General features: G+C 40.6%; 1 long non-coding RNA gene across 1 annotated transcript; it reads left to right on the top strand.

Moving 5' to 3' along the window:
• The first annotated feature begins 6,809 nt into the window (after positions 1–6,809).
• LOC132776017 (uncharacterized) lies at positions 6,810–11,964 on the top strand. Its single transcript, XR_010910376.1, has 2 exons — positions 6,810–7,104; positions 7,205–11,964. It is a non-coding gene; the product is annotated as an uncharacterized lncRNA (long non-coding RNA).
• Positions 11,965–20,770: the final 8,806 nt, after the last annotated feature.

Consider the following 20,770-nt stretch of genomic DNA (forward strand, 5'->3'; position numbering starts at 1 on the left):
TTGATTGAATCAACCCACTTCCAGTACAGTCTCCTGCAGCCTCCACTTTAACAAGCATCATCATTATTTTCAGAGGGTCATGTCATTTTATTATGTCCAAAGTACAACAGCCTCCATTTATTCATCTTCACTGCTAGTAAGACTTCAAGTTTGATTTGTTGGGTTCCTTAAGGATTTGAAAATATTTACTTCCTTGTAGTTTTGATTAAAGTCCTACTCCAAATCCCCCATGGACTGAGTCTGGTAGGTGAGAACAAGCAGATGGGCTTAAGTGCTGGGCTGACAAATTGCAGAACTAAACATTTGTTCCATCACCAGTTGAATACCCTGCTGTTAAACACAGACTTTCATGATTACTATTCTATTTTGCTGAAGTGTCTCAATTGTTGTTGTTGTTTTGCTGTTATTAGGTGATTCCATTAACTTCTTTTGTGACTGTATTATGTTTTATGTGCCACTGTCAGCAATGTTTGCTCTTTTCTATAGCTGTTTACCCTTTCAGTGATCTTTTTGCTGGTCTTTATTTGCTGTTGTTTTGTCTTTATTTTTCTGAAAGAAAGTCTGGGTGCAAATGAGAGGGTGATTTGGTTCTGATCCACTCTTATACGTTCGATGGCAATCAAAAGTCCTTCTGAACATTGAAAAAATGATGGCCTTGTAGGAAACACAAAGATTAGCTGCGGGGTGAGGGGGGGGGGGGACAACTGCTCTCAAGAGATTGAAGAATTCTTGTGCCTCCCAGCCAATCACAATGTTGAGCCTAGTCCTTGCACAACACAGTGCTAACAGCCCCAGGCAGCCAACCAGCAGCAACTAAACTCCAACCACACAAAGACCAGATTCTGGAAAAAGCTCTGGGCCCTTTCACACTACACAATGAAGGCACTGTGATTCCACCTCAGCTGCCATGGCAATATCCTGTGGAATCCTGAGGACTGTCATTTAGGAAAGGGCATTGAGAATCATTAGCCAGAAAGGTCTAGTGCTTCACCAAACTACAAACACTGGAATTCTACAGGAAGCTTCCATGGCAGTTAAAGTATATCATTATAATTATGTGGTTTGAAAGGATCCTGTCACACACAGACACTCAGTTATCAGGGAAACAGGAGCAATGGGTTAAACTCTTGTGCCAGCAGGACTGCCAACCAATAGGTGGCGGTTTGAATCTGGGGAGCAGGGTGAGCTCCCATCTCAGCTCTAGCTTCCCATGCAGGGACATGAGAGAAGCCTCCCACAGAATGGTAAAACATCCAGGCATCCCCTGGGCAACGTCCCTTCAGACAGCCAATTCTCTCACACCAGAAGTGACTTGCAGTTTTTCAAGTTGCTTTTGACACAAAAAAAATAATAAGGGAAACAGAGATCCCACAAAAAACTCCACCAACAACCTTCTTCTTGGGAGCCACAGGTCAACCATACTGTCATCACAGCCTATACAGTATATATCATGCATATGCAGCCAAGTACTTGTGCAGAGAAAGAGAGAGTTGCATGAGAGACCAGAAGCAGGGGCTCACAAAGCTGGCCAAGGCAACATCCCAGATCTATCACTCTATCCACCAGGATAGATACAGCAAACAGCACCAAGTAATGGGTGTCCTGAAACACATTTTTTCATTTGAAAAGCTGCCATGGTCCTTTACCAGCATTGGCTTCCTAGGTTAACTGAGAATAGAGCGCTGTTTCTTCTGTCAATAAGGGAAGAATGTCTTCTAAAATATGTTGTGAATGATAATATGTATATGATAGAGCAACCAGTGAATTGTGATTTGAATCAGCTGGCAAAATATGAATAATATTTTTTGGAACTAATACTGTTTCTTGTCTAAATTTATGTGATTTGAAAAGCAAGTATGTTTGAATTTAACTTCCAATATGTTAATAGAAACCTAATTAGGAATAATATTGTCCTAGTTTGAATAATATGGGTGAATTATAATTACACTTTACAAATAACAACAGATTTGATTTTGCTTTCTAATGATCTTGAGTATTGAAATTTGGTGATAAGGAGACTAATGCATTCCCATTTGCTTATTGTATCAATAGTCTAATTTTGTTGGCTCTTCTATTGAATTATCTGACGAATATAACAAGCAGCTTTGATTTAGTGTCATACTTTTTTCATTTATTAATGTTCTTTGGTCTGAAGAGCAATATGTTTGTTTTCACTAACAATATTAAATAGGAATCAATTTTCATATCATCATTCATCTGTTTTTTCATATTGAATAGCCAGAACTCATTTAACCAAGTATAACAGATGTGAAATGAAGTTCTTGCTTAATTGTGCTTCTGAATACATTCTTGAAATCTGTATTGCCATCAGAATCTCCTGCTGGTGGCAACATTTGCTGCTGAAACAAGACTGCATTACTCACAGTGCTTCTACATAATGTTTCATTGTACCCAGGGCATCCAAGATATCTAAACCATATGAGCTGGGTTGACCTATACAGCTCCTGGCATTTTGTATCACGTTGGAAGAAAGATATATGAGTTAACTGGAATGGACTGCAGATAGGCCAGTTCTTCTTGGATAGCTGATGATCAATACTGTAAAATTGGATCGGATCAGTAATCTGTTAGGTTAAATAGTTACACAAAAACATACTTCACAAAGTATGCATAACGGGAGCCCTTTGTTGTGTTGCCAGGTGATCACTGATGGAGGTGACCATTAATGGAGCTGATCTCCTGATCTGAAGATAGTCCTAAACCCCTTCACTTCCTCTGCTGTAGAATGTTTCCCCTCCTATTCTTATACAGAATGAATTCTTATACAGAGCTTAGATTAAGGATCACTGTTGTGATAACAACATGGTAAAACAAATGGGTGTGGTAAGATAATATTTATAATGCAGGATCGGGCTTTAGCACAGCAGGTTAAACACCAGATGCAATAACTCTTGCCAACTGAAAGGTTGACAGATCAAAGCCTGGGTCAGGGTGAGCTCCTGGCTTTTAGCCCAGCTTCTGCCTACCTAGCAGTTTCGAAAACAGTAATATGAGTAGATAAATGGGTACCACTTAAGCAGGGAGGCATTTAAGGCACCTATAAGGAAATGCCACAAAAATGCTGACGATGCCATCAAGGAGGAAGTTCACAAACAAATCTCTTCAGTAGGAAAGTGGAGTGACAGGACTCCCACCCCAGCCCCCCAGGGGCTGGAACCAAGCACAGCCTCCAAGATGCCAAAGATGGGAAAGTCTATCTATACCTCTGTCTATGTACAGTTGTCTGTCTTGTCAGTGTATAAATGGCATTGAATATTTGCCATATATATGATCTGCTCTAAGTCCCCTTTGGGGTGAGAAGAGCAGAATATAAATACTGTAAATAAATGCACAGTGTATACATTATAGGAATAGATAATGAAAAAGTATCAATTTTAAGTGACCCAAGGATAAGCAAAGTATGTGGCTAAAGGCACCCCTAAGCTCTTTTGCTGTTGCCCCACCTCACCTGGGAAAGTGACTGATATGAAAAACTGCAAGTAGATGTCTGACCACTTCTGGTTTTGATTTGTGTGAATTTTTCCACACTTCTGAATATTTCCAGGCCTAATGTAGCTCACAATGGCTGCTGAGTATGAAAATTGTTGTCCTGCCCACAGGCCCGTAGCCAGGATTTCGATTCGTGGGGGGGGGGGGGGGGTTGAGGATTTTTTTCAGGGGGGGGTTGGGGGGGGGCTGAGTCTGAGTGAAAGAGGGTCTACCCTAGCAAACCTTTTGTATCACTACCCCAATACCCCCATGCATATGAGATATATTGAGTATGGTGATCAGATCATGATATGAATAAACATAACAGTTTAAATAATGCACCAGTAAGGTCTTTTCGCAAACCACCATGAAAATTTGGGGGGGGGGGGGGGCTGAAGCCCCTCAAGCCCCCCCCCCCCCCCCGGCTACATGCCTGCCTGCCCATTATGATAACCTAACCTCAAAGAAATATACCGAGAAGGTGAAGATATAGTAGAGAACAAAACTCATTTTCCAGGTGTCATATTTTAAATCTTGTTTAAATTGTACTCAAACATATGAGTGTATATTGTTGGAAAGTTTCTTTTTCAGGTCAAGATATTTTTTGTTATTTTATGTAGGACATAGGAATTCTAATGTGTATGCAAGTTATTTATCTCTGTAAGAGTTATGAACTCGCAATGCTTTTAACCTCCCCCTACTCTTCAGACAGACTTTTTAAAAAAATAATGGACTATAGTTAAATAATTATTATAATTAGCTAACTAAACTATTTTTCCTTCACTAGATTTTGTGGCAACAAGACAAGATAAACATATATTTATGTCAAATGTGAAAAATATCCCTCTTTTTATATATAATCCAGTTGTTTAGCTGCCTACAAAAGTTTTAAGCATCTATTTATATACAATATTATATACTAATTATATATGTATTATATACTAATACAATATAGTAATATATAATACTGATATTGTGCTATGCTAATAATATAATATATTGTATGTTCATATATCTTGTAAGCTGCTCTGAATCCCCTTCGGGGTGAGAAGGGTGGCATATAAATTTCGTAAATAAATAAATATTTAATATTTGAATTGTTACCATCTACTGAAATTTTGCTGGCAAGGTTATGTTATTAACTGGGAAACAATACATTAATTTGGAAATAGTCACAAAACTTGAACAGAGTAAGATATTGGACTAGTCTGAGGACTAGCAATATTAGTAGAGGTGTTCAACCCATGCTAAATGACATCACAGAGATGACTTATCAAAATGTGTGTGTACTGTTTCAGCAGAAATGTATTACTTTAATAAAACAAATAACCTTTTAGTTAGCTGTAACCACAAGAAAATTTCTCAAAAATCCAGCATACATATAACTAGTAAGTCAAAGTCTGTGCTATTTTTTTTAACTTTCCAATGTACCTGAGCTCTTGTCAGAGCTGTCATTAGTACAATGTGGTTTTGCTGGTGCTAAAAGCTAACTGGTTTTGTGGCTGTTTTTTTTTTTTAATAGTCACTGCTTTTATCTTTTCTTTTCTTTTCTTTTTTTTTTTTTTTTTTTTTTGTATTTTAAGTACAATATTGTGGTCTGGACCACAAGAAGGTCTGGGGGGGGGGGGGGGGAGGAGGTGATGATGCCATGTGCTACTGCACCAGGTGACACCGCTGTGACAGGGACGATTGAACCTGAGGCAAAATAAGCACATGTTCAGGGCATTAAGTGAAAGGAGGCACCACAGAAATTTCCGATTGTCTGATTTAACATGGATTGTTTGGTGCAAAACTGCAAATTATGCTGTGGAACCAGGTCCCACAATAAAAGGACTTAACAACTAGAGAAAAAATTAAAAGAAAACATTTCAAATATGAAGAAAGTGGGAGTATAACAAAATAAACATTATTCTCCATCTTATTCTAAGCTTGGTTTCATTTCAAAAAGTAAAACTTTACTTTTCAGTTTATGATAGTTTTTACTTTGATTTAGATAAAGATGGAGACACCCGTATCTTTTAAGTGCTAGGGGCCTCCAATGGTCTTGATCTGGCCCAGTATGTAGTGGCACTGCTACATGTCTTTAGAGTTTAATCTGAATGTGTGGCAAAAGTTGCAGGAGGCAAAGAGACAAGCAAAAGTTCCAGGAGAATATATATGTGTGTGAAAGCACATCTTTTAAAGGTTAAATGTTCCCCCTTGTCATTAAGTCTAGTCCTGTCAGACTCGGGGGGTGGGGTGGTGGTGATGGTGTTCATCTCCATTTCTAAGCTGAAGCGTCGGCAGTTGTCCATAGACACCTCCTAGGTCATCTGGCCAGCATGACTACCTGGAGTGTGGTTACCTTCCCACTTATTGATCTACTCACATTTGCATGTTTTTGAACTGCAGAAGCTCGCCCTGCTCCCCAAATTTGAACTGCCAACCTTTTGGTCAGCAAGTTCAGCAGCTTGGTGGCTTAACTATCTGTGCCACCAGGGGGCCCATCAATTGTTTATTTATTTAAAGTATCTGTATCTCACCTTTCTCCACAAGCGGACTGAAGGTAGCTTACAACATATAAAGCAGGTGTCCTCAAACTAAGGCCCGAGGGCCGGATGCAGCCCTCCAAAGTCATTTACTCGGCCCTCGCTCAGGGTCAACCTAAGTCTGAAATTACTTGAAAGTACACAACAACAGCAGCAATCCTATCTCATCAGCCAAAAGCAGGTCCTCACTTCCCATTGAAATACTAATAAGTTTATATTTGTTAAAAGCAATACAATAATTAAAATGAAGAACATTTTAAAGTGTTTTTTGCACTACAAATGTGCAGTGTGCATAGGAATTCATTCATATTTTTTTTCAAATTATAATGCGGCCCGCCAACAGTTTGAGGGACTGTGACCTGGCCCTCTGTTTAAAAAGTTTGGGAACCCCTGATATAAAGCATACAATACAGAAGTTAAAGCGTAGCTAAAATCAAAGATTCCATCTAACCTACACTGAAGAGGTTGACCCCACCTGGATGACTATAGCATGCTGGAAAGTTGGTTTGGGGAGGCACCCGCACTCTTTGGCAGAGAAGGCTGAAGACCTTGCAGGTCTACCATGGCTCCATTCCACAGCATGGAGCCATGGTAAAAGTGAAAGTGCTGCCTGCCAGACTGCAGAGAGAGAGAGAGAGAGAAGTGAAAGGGACCGGGGTGAAATCTTGCAGCGCCAGGTCCCAAGTGGCTCTCTCGCGCGCGCACACACACACACTCCGGCTCGCGCCAGGCGGCGGCTAGTCAATGCTCTTCGGAGCGCGCGAGCCCGAGGAAGAGAGCGCGAGGAGACGCGCGCGCGCGCCCGGGTCTCCCTCTCTCCGTGTGTAAGTGTGTGTGTGTCTCTCCCTCTGCCTCCCTCCGCTTCCCTCCGTCCTGCCCCAAAGCCATTGTTTCCTTTCCTGGCGGCGTCAATGGAAACTCGCCCCCGCCTCTTCCCTCCCTCTTTGCCTTCTGGTGCTATTTATACCGCCGGACGCTGCCGTCACGGAGCGCGGTTTCGCTGACGAGGGAAGCTGACGCTCTTGGCGGCCGAGCTGGCGGCGGCGGCTCCCGTGGAAGGCTCCTGAACGTGTGAAGGGATGGACACGTATGTATGCATGTCTCTACGGGTGTGGGGGAGGGAAGGAGGAAGGAAGGAGATCGAAGCCTCCCCCGGGTCGAACTTACACCCCCAAATCTTCCGGCAGGAGCGCAGCGAAGGCGAGAAAGCGAAGCAGGCGGACAAAGCCCAGGAAGAGGTCGATCCAGAGGGGTGGATCCCTCCCCTCCCTGTTTCATCCCTCCCCTCCCTGTTTCTCTCCCCGAAAGACACCCCCCAGCCCATCGTCCCCAGAGGGAAGAAACTTCTTCTTTGGCCAGGTCCGAGCCCCCCTTCCTTACGGAAAAAGGAAAGGGGAGGGGCTTCTTTCTCTTCCCCTTCTTTGGCCCCGCCCCCTGAAGGAGGAGGAAGGCACACCCACACATACACACACACACACACACACTATGGACACAAATATAAACACACATACACACATATATATTATATATACACACACACATAGACACACTATACATACACAAATATATACACACATACATAGACACCCTATATATACACAAATATAAACACACTATACACACACACACACATAGACACACTATATACACAGGCACACTATACACAAATATATACTCACATACATGTATATGCACACACACATAGACACACTATATATACACAAATATAAACACACATACACACTATACACACACACACATAGACACACTATATACACAGGCACACTATACACAAATATATACTCACATACATGTATATGCACACACATATAGACACACTATATATACACAAATATAAATATACACACACTATCTATATATAAATAAATATATATAGATAGTTATACACATAGACATACTATACACATATAGATACACTATATATACACAAATATATACACATATAAATATTATATAGAGAAATAGACACACCCTATACACATATACTCTATATATACACAAATATAAACATACATATATTGTACACACACACGTAGACATTATATGCACATATAGGCACACTATATACACACACACATAGACAGTAAACATACACAAATATATATACATATACACATGTATATATTATACATGCGCATACACACATATATTATACACAAACTATATATACACACAAATATATACACATACACACACATACATATTACACATGCACATAGACACACTATATACACACATAGACTATGCATACACTATATACACATAGACACACTATATATATATACATAAATATATACACACATCCACATATATATTATACACATAGAGACACGATATACATACACACACTATACATGCACACACACTATAGAGTATATACACACTATATATACACACACACATGGACACACTACATATACACAAATATACGCCCATGTATATATTATACACAGACACACTATGTATACAATATATATACACACACACACATATATTATACACACATAGACACACTATATATACATGCACACATATACAATATCTACATCTCTACGTGTACACATACAGACTCTCAATTAACTGGTACTCAAGCAACCAGAATTATTAAGCAGCCAACAAAAATTGAATAAATAATGTTCTATATAAGAATTAATATAAAGTCATTTGATTTATAATACAGAAAAACTGGGTTATAATCTGTAGAGTTTGTCTTTTATTTCTGCTAATTTGCTCTCCATTACTGTGTTTCAGTATTAATATCAAGTCAAAATGAAGTTTATGCTATGGTCTGGTATATTTTAGGCCTATTTTTAACAATAACAAGCAACCAGAAGCTACTTTTATCTGGCACCTACTAGTCCCCATGCATGCTGGTTAATGGAAAGTCTATTGTGCATACACACAGAGACACACACATGTGTGTATACTTTTTCGCCTGAGCAACAATCCAAAGGCATCCAAAAGAAAACATCCTATAGGTGGGATCTGCTGCAAGCACACTAGATTAAGACATTTAGAGGCCCTAAATCATTATCAAATCATCACCATAAATCATAAAAAAATTGTTTTTGAAATGAAGCAAAAAAAAAAAGCAATAAGATGGGAAATAATGTCTATTTTTGTTCATTTGCACTCTTCTCTATTTGAGAAGTTACTTCCATTTTTCTTCTCCTTCCAGAGTTTTTCATTGTGAGAACTGCTTTTTGCAGAACCTACTTCAGCTGCATCTTTTGCGGTTTTGCACCATATGATTCATAGTGAATCCGGCCATGGAAAATATCTGTGGGGGGGCCTTCCCTTGATGCACATACTTTTTTGCTTCTAGTCCTGGCTAGTAGTGGGAAAGCTGATGTTCTTGCTACAAACTCAAAATATCAATTTGCTCACCAAACTTTTTAATAAAGACATTTTTTGCATTTTCACAGTTGCCATAAGACACTTCTTTCAAGTCTGCTGTTGTCTGCACAGGTTGCGTACACATCTCAAAGCCACATCCGTCATTGCAAAGCCACGTCTCTGCCTCTCCCCTCTTTAGTTCAATTCTGACAATAGTTTTCTGCTGCAGCTGGATTTCCATTGGGTGCAGATGTTGCTAATGGCAGCTTAAGCACGGATGGGCAGATAACATATGGAAAGCAACATGTTGCCATATGGTCCCTTTAGCCTTTCACCTCCAAGAATATCAATCAAAGATATTCTGGGGGGAAATTTAATGACTCCGAACAAGAAGATGAATTGCTTGATACAATTTATATTCCTTGACCTGAGACTTTAGGAGACAGGAAGTGGATCTTGCAGTCTGTCTAGTAAGAATTGTGGGCTAAAATGCGGGAAAGGCTTCAGATATTGTAAACATCTATTTGTCAGCTGGGATCCTGGGAACTGTCAAAGATGTCACATGGCCTAGTCCCTCATAATATAACTTGACAGTACAAAGGATGGTTATATGAATGTATCTATACACATCTTATTAACATGTTATTGACATCCCATTCTTATTATTCCTCTGTTTGTCTAGACACTGCAGTTTTTGGTGTAAAGGGAGAACAAGAAAAGTATAACAGTACATAATTTAGAAAATTGAATAAATTTTAGCTAATACCTTTCTTGTGCACTCATCAATACTTACATTTTCCGAATGTATATTTATCTTTTCTTTCAGTGACAAAAATGTTGCATCTGTCCTTGCATACAGAAAAGCTATATATACATCATTGAGTCGTCTTATATATTTATACTGGTTTTAAATAATGTCATGTAATTGTATATGAATTTGCAAAAAGAGGTTTACAGTATGAAATGTATGTCTGCATGTCAGTGAGGTGGATTTGTTCATCCCCAAATCTATTTTGCTATATAAAAATATTTGGAGTCAGATCTAAAACCTTTTCTATCATACTTTAGAATTAACACTCCATTACTTATAGCATCCCTGAAGTGTATATTTTTGTTGTTCTTATCTGTATCCGCTTCTGTGTATTTAAGTACATTAGGAAGAAAGGTAAGTCATCATTCATGAAAGGAAGATTCTGCAGAGCTCAAAATCCATGGAAAGGATTATTACGTGCCTCTGTTCAGTGGAGTTTTAGGAGGAGCAATTATTTGTGATTTCTGTCTTAATATACTATCTAAAAGAGTAGGGATATTTTAAGAAGATACAAGTCATTTGCTACTCCACTTTTTTTCAATTTGTATTTTGAAAGGACAAGGCTCTGCTTCAATACATATACTTGTCATTTTTCCCCCAGAAATTCAACCTGTTCACTTATTATAAGGAAGAGGATTAAATTTAGTTACCCTTTCAGGATATTAGACTGTGCCAAACAGGATATTCATACTTAGTATAATACATGTCTGCAATAAGTAGCCAATGTGATTTAGGGAAATAGGAATGCTGAATTCTCATACTGAGAACTGCTAATCTTAGTATTCAAAACTATTTTCAGTTTCAGACCCAGGGGTCTGGCTTTAGTAGGATAACAGACAAAGCTATATTTCTAGCATGTAATGAGGCAGGCTTTGAGAGTACTGTACTATTTTGTATTGCAGCAGCTACACTATCAAAATAAAAGCAGTGTCCGTTCATTCCAAGTTTGTATTGTCTACATTAAGAACTATGAAAATAATCATTTACTATACAGAAATGTAAAAATGAAAGCAGTAGTGCCTGATCCTAATTGAATTAGTTTTGGAAGCATATCATGCTATAAATCCAGGTGCTAATCCTAACTAAAGTAAACCCATTAAATCATTGAGATTTACATAATCGGTGATTTAACATTTAGCAGTTGAATCATTGGTCTAACCTTGGTGGAACTTGTGGTTTAAATTAAGACAATACAATTGTCCCTCTGTATCCATGGATTCAGCCATACACAACTTGAAAATATTTTGTTAAAAATAAAACAATCAAACCTTTTTTGACCATTTGATATATGGTGCAGCATTTAATTATGTATAGAACGGGACTTGAGCACCCAAGAATTTGGCGATCTACATAAGATCCTGGAACCAAATCCCTATGGATACCAAGGGCCCACCATATGTGCAGATTTACCATCAAAGTTTCTTTGCCAACTTTAAAGGGCCAGTGATTACTTGTTAAAATACAGCCATGTGCAATGGTAATATGACGTGTTCTTCTCCATTGGAGCTATCTACATGAGGGAGGTATCTACATCAGCTATGGGTTTCAATCAATCTCAATTGTACCTTCTTTTCTATAGAGCACCCTTCTGAAGTATGCTTTGCTATGGAGCAGAAGCCATTAGACTAATTACAAATAGGTGCAGTGTAATATACAGTTTAGCTAATGAAATACACAGCATAGTTATGTCACTCATCCATAGCTTGGTTCAAAATGTAGGAGTCACTTTGAGTAAAGTTCTGCAACTAATTTGGAACCAATAAAAGGCTTTTTTTTAAAGAGCTCTGATATGTTGTCTTCTGTTGGGGATTAAATGTCATGCACACAACAATTGTGCGTCTTAAAAGCTACTTAGCTCCTTACTAACATATCCTAGTCTTCACTGTGCAGACCTGACACAGATAAAGAGTTTTGTTAATTGGAAGTATTTTATTTAAGTAAGAGTGAAATTGGAAACCATTAAGCGTTTGCCGGTGGGATCATCCATTTTAAAGAGATAGAAAACCGTTATTGGTTGGAAACATCCTAATGAACAGAAGAGGGGAAAACACTTTGCGTAATGCCAGAATGACAAGGTATGTATTTTGATACGGACTTTCTGAAATGTCGCTTTTATAATCTAGGAGAATTTCAGTATCGGACAGTAATACTACTAACACAATGGAATATACCTTTCATAATGATAGGAAAGAGAGGAAACCCAGGGAGAAAGGGAGCGTTGTGTGTCATAGATTCTAAGTGCACAGATTTATTTGTGAGCGCAGGTCTGATTTCATTACAACCACAGCTGCTGTCTTCTTGATATTAATATTTCAGCATTCCTGTTTTTCATTTTGCTGTATTATGTATCCTAATAAGTGATTAGCATCTTTTAAAAATGCAATGTTGTAGAATTTTCCTCTAATAGAACTGAATATATTTGCATTTTTAAAAAACTTTTACATCTAAACTTGACATATTCTGAAACATTATTCCATGTAGAATCTATCAGTTTAGAGATATCATAGACAAAACTCTTCTCAACACACATCACTGGTCTGCTGTTTTAGTTTTTGCTGGACTATGAATTAAAATGTGAAAATATACCTCAGAATACTTTCAACAGATGGTTAACGTTTTTAATTATGTTCTGTGTTCAAGTATTTAGATACCAAAATGCAGAATTTTCCTACACCCATAAAATTGTTTGCATTTATTTAATGTATGCTTTTTTGAGACATACAGCCAAGAATGTTTGTTCTCTCTCCTTTTTTTTCACATCATTACTCTGATACTGCTTGATTAGCTCCCTCCCCAGTCATGATTGGTAATTAAAATAGGCATTAAAATTAGTCACTTAGCAATTTTGCTGTTCAATTGGCAATTAAATTACTTAATTGCAATTAAAGTCCTAATTTTAATTGGCAAAATGATAGATGTAGATTTAAGATAATATGTATAAATACTTTAATAAGTATCTATATAAGGATTACTTAATTACTCAACTTCAAGTTTATGTTGTTAACTTCAGAACTTTAAAATGAGCAATGAAATTTTATATTGCAGTCTATTCTAAAGATATGGTAATCAGGTACGTATGTACCACTTATAGGGGCCCTGTTATGAGTTAACTGTTGGGATGTACTAATGCTGTAATCAATGTAACAATGATAAGTCATGGCCGGGATTCTTACTTGGCAGCACAATTGACATCAATATAACTTACTCATGAGTAAAGATATCTAAGATGTGGGTGCTAGACAAAATCTAACGGATTTCTCCTGGGAAGGAAGCTTGCAGAACTTCTCCCATCCAAATAATGGATATAAAGCATCAATATCTAAAGAGACTTTACAGTGTCTGTTTTATTGTCAGTTAGCACCAATGTGTTAGTAAAATTCAAGCACCATCACAAAACACAATAGATAAAATTAAATCCTATAAGCTTATCTTGACTTGGTATGACCAGATTCAAAGAAAGGTAAGAGATGCTGTATCTTATGCAGAAGAGGAAATCTTGGTAGATACTTTGTGTTAGTATTTCCTTTTCCACACATGGGTTACATTTCTCACAAGTATTATTTCAAAGCAAAAGAAGGGATGAACTCCCCACTCAAGTTAAAAACATAGATTTAGAAATAACAAAGGAATCCAGCATTTGAGAAGGTGGGGGGACACTTGAGAATTGCAATCTAATTTACAAATCTTAAGATTTTAACAGGAAGTTGCTTTGCTTCTGCCATTCTTCTCAATGCAGATTCTTTTTCTTCCCACTGTTTGAGCATCGTACCCTCAAGTCCAGAATTGTCAGATAACATAACTAAGGTTACATACACAAACTCTAACCCTATTAAATATCTGTATAACGTAATTTTTTTTGCTTTGGTTGCCAAAGCCCTAAGACTCATCTCGCAGAGTTAATGTTCAGCTTGACTGATATCTGTAAAGGTTTGTCAGTGGATATATCAAAAGTAATGCTAGTGTAACTTCTTTCTGGAAAATGGGGTGTAGTCATAATTTTGTAGCAGGGCGGGAACACTTGCTAGCAGAGAGTTCAAAAGCCAGATTCCACAGTAACAATTGCATTGATATGTGTAGCATTCCCGAACAAATGTACCAAAAATTACATAATTGTTTAAATGAAGAAAAAAATAATGTATCGGTCAAAATGAAGTATCCATTATACATATGAGACCATGTTTTTATAAGATACCCCTTACGTGTGCTTGTCAGACAGAGATAGCTATTTTCTAAACAAAAAAGGTCCCCCCAAAAAACCACCCTACCACCCGTTTGTACAATTTATTCTTTTATTATCTGTTCTCAGCTGATGTGATTAATCAAAACTTCACTCTTGACAATGGAAATAATTATTTCAGTGTCCAGAACACAAGCTTTGAATAACAATGTCCAATATATACATCTTACACCATCCTTTCATCTAAACATAAACAAGATGTAATACAACTCACAATATTCTGTATTTTGGCATGGCTTGTTAATGAAACGCCACTCGGCCCTTTTGAATTGATTGTAAAGTCAGCCCCCTACCGCCAAGATCCCTGCACTGCAATAAATGAATGGTTGCAATGGCCAACTTGGGAAGTGCAATTGGTTTCTGCAGTTGATTGTCTGGATGTTTTGATCCTCAGTTGTGCAAATTCTTGCACTGTTATCCCCTAGTAGTTGAAACCCAGTTTTTAAAGGATAGAAAGTTAGGACTGCTCTTTTAAAATGGCTATACTTTGTAAACTTCAAGATACACCCACTTTGCATTCCAAATGGCTCTTCTTTCCCTCACCCAAGTGAGATGTGTCCTGTTCTGTGCACCCAAATCCGGGCTGAAGCAGACTAATTTCCAAGAAATATGGAGTGTGGAACCACACAGAATGGGTACACAGTTTTTTTAAGCTGGAAGTAAAAAAAATCACACCTATAGTAAAGGTAAAGCTTTTCCCTTGACATTAAGTCTAGTCATGTCCAACTCTTCTATGCCAAAGAGCTGGCATTGTCTGTAGACACTTCCAAGGTCATGTGGCCAGCATGACTGCATGGAGCATAGTTACCTTCCCGCCAGAGCAGTACCTATTGATCTACTCACATTTGCATGTTTTTGAACTGCTAGGTTGACAGAAGCTGGGGCTAACAGTGGAAGCTCACCCCGCCCCTGAATTTGAACCGCCAATTTATGTCAGTCAGCAAGTTCAGCAGCTCAATGGTTCAACCTGCTGCGCCACCAGGGAGCCCTAATCACACCTATAGGCCAACTTTAAAAATAATAAATTGTTATTGTGTATCTTCAAGTCTTTCCCAACTTTTGTTGATCTGATTGTAGGTTTTTGTTGCCATTACCTTTCTTTGAGGCCGAATGTGACCTACTGAAGGCCATTCAGGATGTGAACCTTAATCTTCCAAAGTCGTAGTCCAGCACTCAGACCATGACACCACACTTGGTCTAATGCACATCCATACCCATCTACACCTTAGATTGGTCCTAGTTCCAGATCAAGGCATAGCTTTTTATTCTGTGAAATGGGAAAGATGAGCATGTGGACACGTCTTGGCCATCCAATATTCAGGCCTAAAAGGATTTTACGGTAAGTAACCTAGGCCCCTTCCACACAACTATAAAATCCGACATCATCTGCTTTGAACTGGGTTATATGGCAGTGTGGACTCAGATAACCTAGTTCAAAGTAGACATTGTGGATTATCTGCCTTGATATTCTGGGTTATATGGATGTGTAAGCAGGGGCCCTTATTACACTGAAGGCATTTGTTAGTACCACTGAAGTGCTATACAGTAGAGTCTTGCTTATCCAACCTTAGCTCATCCAACATTCTGTATTATCTAACGCCCATCTGGATCCACAGCTGTTTCAATACATTGCAATGTTTTGGTACTAAATTTGTAAATACAGTAATTACGACATAAAGTTACTGTTTATTGAAGTGCTTTTTCTGTCGATTTGTTGTCAAACATGATATTTTGGTGCTTAATTTGTAAAATCATAATGTAATTTGACGCTTAATAGTTTTTTCCTTAATCCCTCCTTATTATCCAACATTTTTACTTATCCATCATTCTGCTGACCTGTTTATGTTGGATAAGTGAGACTCTACTGTAAGTTAACCCTGTTTTCTAGACTATCTCATTTTAGTGGACATTTGCTTTCTTGCTCTTGTAATACTACCAAGACATTTTGTGAAGTGGAGTTGCACTTGGGGAGGGGAGACAAAATGAGGATCTTGCTCTATTCAGTCAAGATTTCTTCTCCCCTAGCATTCTAAATAATGAGACATTTAAAACTATTTACATCTATTTCCAAAGAAAGAACTGACAAAACCACATCTTGAGTATTCCTTGTGTAACAACACCCTATGAAATTAATGGAGTCACCATACATCAGCACAGCAAGCAATATAAAGGGTTCCTCTGTAGAGTTAATGCAGTTTAACACCACTTGAACTGCCATGGCTCAATGCTATAAAACCCTGGGAGTTGTAGTTTGATGAAGCACCTCCAAGCTTTGGGGGGGGGGGGGAGGCTAATATGGAGATATTGACCTGACCTGCTCAACCCAAATTTCTCCTGTTTCCATAGTTTGTAAGCAGCACTAAGTCCCCCTTTGGGTGGAGTATAAATACAGTAAAGAATGAGCTAACCATACAAAAAGTGCCACTCAAATGTGGCTGCAGTCACATGTGCATTAAGTAGTACTATCACTGTAGATCATAGTATATGCAAGGAACTGGAAAAAGAAGAACCTCCCCCTAAAGCAGTGGTTCTCAATCTGTTGGTCCCCAGCTGTTTTGGCCTACAACTCCCAGAAATCCCAACTAGTTTACCAGCTGTTAGGATTTCTGGGAATTGTAGGCCAAAAACATCTGGGGACCCCAGGTTGAGAACCACTGTTGTAGATAGTAATACACACAGTATAGGGAATGAGTAGTCTGACATGTCAGACAGGCAGTAACCACAACAAAATATACTGCCGATGTGTCAACGATTAGTAGTTTGAATGTGAGGAAACTTTTTCCTCTTGTCATGTTTCCAAACTACACATATATGGACACCACACATACCTTTCAAGTTAACCATCTGTCTAAGTCTATGGTTGCCCTTGTGCTGGTTGGGGTGGCATTCTGTACACTGCTATGCAATGCAGTTTCCTGTGCAGGGTAGACTCCCATATAATGTAGTTAAACTGCATTATCTGGCAGTGTAGATCCAGCCTCCATTCCTATGTTGGAATGCTAAATTCCTAACAGTAAAGGGTACGATGAACTTCATCACACTAGAGAATGAATCCACTTTAAATCTGGTTTCTGTCTCCTGCAATATTCTGGGGTTTGTGGTTTAGTGGGTATGTTAAAGTCGCAGGAGGCAGCAACCGGATTTAAAGTGGATTCATTCTCTAGTGTGCTGAGGTAGTATGTTGCAAGCGTCTCCTGCAAGGGGGCACGTGGCGCCCAGCAACATCCAAGAAGGAAAAAGGAAGAACTCCTTCCATCTCCAAGAATAACATTTTTAAAAAAGTTTAAAAATAAATCTGCTCGGGTCGCTTTCGAGTTTCCGATTCGGGGGTATGGGAAGATTAAAATAGCCTCGTCCCCCGCGCCACGGAGAATGATCGCCAAGCTTCTGAGGAGATGCTGCTACTGCTCCTGCTCTTGGCTACTATTCTGGGCGCGCGCCGGCCCCGCGGCTGCGTCAATGGGCCCGGGCTCTTGCGTCACGCGCCGCCTGGCTCCTCCCCCTTTTCCTCCTCCTCCCTTCCAGCTCTCACTTTTTCCCTTTCGGCGGCGGCGGGTGACGCGGCGGCAAGTGCCTATGCAAATGAGCCCTCGCGCGCGCTTTCCCTTTTTTCCACTCCAAGGCAAGTTGGCGCGCGCGCGTCTGGGTCTCTGACTGCAACAGCGGCTGCAAAGAGGAAGCGGGCTTTCCAAGGGGGCAGCTGCTCCGTGTTTCTTGTTCCGCCTTTCGGCCCACCCACGCGCCCTCCGTCCCGTGCCTTCCTTCCTCTTTTTCTATTTATAGAATCCCTCAAAATAGCTCCAGCCTTAGGGAATCCCTGATACCTTCACCTCTCCAAAGGAAAGGGAGGGCGAGGTCCTTTTCGGAAGCTGGGAAGAGCCGCCTGACGGAACTCCAAAAACGCGCCTGACTTTCCAAAATAAATCAATCAATAAATAAATAACAGGAGCGGTGTGAAAGGAAGGGGATTTGCTCCAAAGTAAATCGGAGGAAAGCATGGGAATTGAACATATGGGTTGTTGTGAGTTTTCCGGTCTGTTTGGTCATGTTCCAGAAGCATTCTCTCCTGACGTTTCGCCTGCATCTATGGCAGGGCATCCTCAGAGGTTGTGAGGCCTGTTGGAAACTAGGATAATTGGGTTTATAATGCCCAGGCTGGGAGAAAGCACTCTTGTCTGGGCTCGATGGGACACGATCAGTGTATTCCTGGCCGCAGCACGATCCGGATCCTATGTGGCAGTACTGCAAATCCCATCATCGCTAGCCAAGATATAGACAAATGTTGGAGGATGGTGAGAGCTGAAGTCCAGCAACCACACTATGGAATAAATGCAGTTCCACACCCCTTTAACTGCTATGGAATCCCGGGAGTTGTGGTTTTTCAAGGCCTTTAGCATCACCATCATCATCATCATCATTATTAGTGCCCCCGCACTGCCCTATATCTCAGGACCTGATCCCAGATTATCTGTTTTGGATAATATAAGGGCCCTTCCGGACAGATCCTATATCCCAGGATCTGATCCCAGGTATTCTGCTTTAAACTGGATTATATGAGTCCACACTGCCAGATAATCTGGGATAAACAGAAAACTTGGGATCAGATCCTAGGATATAGGGCCTGTCTGGAAGGGCCTTGAAGCTACACTGCCAGATAATCTAGGATCAGATCCTGGGATATAGGTCAGTCTAGATCCAGCCTCAAAGCTACTTTGCCAAAGGATGCTGATGCCTCACCAAACTACATCTCCCACGATTCTGCAGCATTGGAGCAGGGCAATTAAAGTGGGGCCAAACTGCCTTACTTCTACGGTGTAGATGCACCCTGGAAGGCTAGAGTTCGAAAGCATGGAAATTCCCTGGGTGCCCTTGAGAAAGTCTCAGCCTCCCAGCCTGAAGCAAAGGCAAACCTCTTCTGACGAAATTTTGCCCGGGAAACCGTGTTAGAGGGGAACTATGGAGTCACCGTCGAGCCTACCGGCCCCAAAGGCACGAGATCCCGTCTGAGCACTCAACAGGCTCAGCTCTACTTGGAGGGGAAACCACCACAAAGCCCCAGGCTCTGGGGGCTTATTTTTCAGAGGAAGGAAATGCCTAAAGGGTGGAATGGCTTGAGCCTAGGGAAATGGGGTTCCAAGTGACATGGGCAAGTCACACTCTCTCAGCCTCAGGGGAAGGCCAAGGCAAACCTCCCCGAGAGAAACGTCTCAGTGGGTGTGGTGGGGTTTCACTTCAGAAGAGAACAAAGCCTTCGCACTTCTCTTCTCCCTCCCCAAACCGCCACCCGGACCTAAAACCCCAAAGCTTCCTCCACGCGCGGGCCGGATTGTCTCAGCCAGGCCTTGTCAGGCAGGGCAGCTGGCGCGCGAGGCGGTCCGATGCTGCCTTCGAGGAAAGGCGGTCACGCGGCCGCGCGCGCGCCTGCTAGCCGAGGAGCAACTTTCTGGCCGGAACTTTCTCCGCTTGCGGGAGCGTGGCCTTCCCTCCTCCCTCCCTCCCTCAGCCTAAGAAGCGTGGCCTCGTCTGTGTCATTCTACCCAGTAGAAGGAATGCAGCTGGACTACCCTTGACCTCTCATGGCTCAATGCTGGGATTTGGAATTTGGCGGGGCAGAGAAGGCAAAAGACCTTGTGCAACTACAGCTCGCATACAGTTCCCATAGAGCATTGAGCCTTGGCGGCTTCGGACTGTATTCATTCCACACCCGGTTTCGTCCCTTACATTTTGCGGCTCTAGAGGAGCGACTCCTTCTCTTCCACCCTTCCTTCCTCCTTCTTCTATCTCCCCATTTTCTTTTACAATTGTGCACCCCACTAAGGCAACAATGCCACCTGCTTGAAGGAACCTTCTCCCCATTTCCCTCAGGGTTTCTTGACTCGGCTTCTTGACTTTTTCCCTCTTCTTTGGTCTCCTTTTGACCATTCCTTGCTTTCCTTCCCCCCAACTCTATAAGGAAATCTGAGCGTCTCTACACTGAGCGTAGAAAGATGCAGTTCGATCCAACTATAATCTCCATAGGTCTCAATGCTATGGAATGAGATGTATGTTTTGCAAGGTGAACATGGGGAAGAACTTCCTGACTGTGAGAGCCGTTCAGCAGTGGAACTCTCTGCCCCGGAGTGTGGTGGAGGCTCCTTCTTTGGAAGCTTTTAAACAGGGGCTGGATGGCCATCTGTCTGGGGTGATTTGAATGCAATATTCCTGCTTCTTGGCAGGGGGTTGGACTGGATGGCCCATGAGGTCTCTTCCAACTCTATGATTGTATGATTCTAAGGTCTTTAGTCTTCTCTACCAAATTGCAACTCCCAAGACTCCACATTATTGAACCACAGCATTGAATGGAGGGGC

The sequence above is a fragment of the Anolis sagrei genome, chromosome 1 (genome assembly GCF_037176765.1).
Source record: "Anolis sagrei isolate rAnoSag1 chromosome 1, rAnoSag1.mat, whole genome shotgun sequence".
NCBI lineage: Eukaryota > Metazoa > Chordata > Lepidosauria > Squamata > Dactyloidae > Anolis > Anolis sagrei.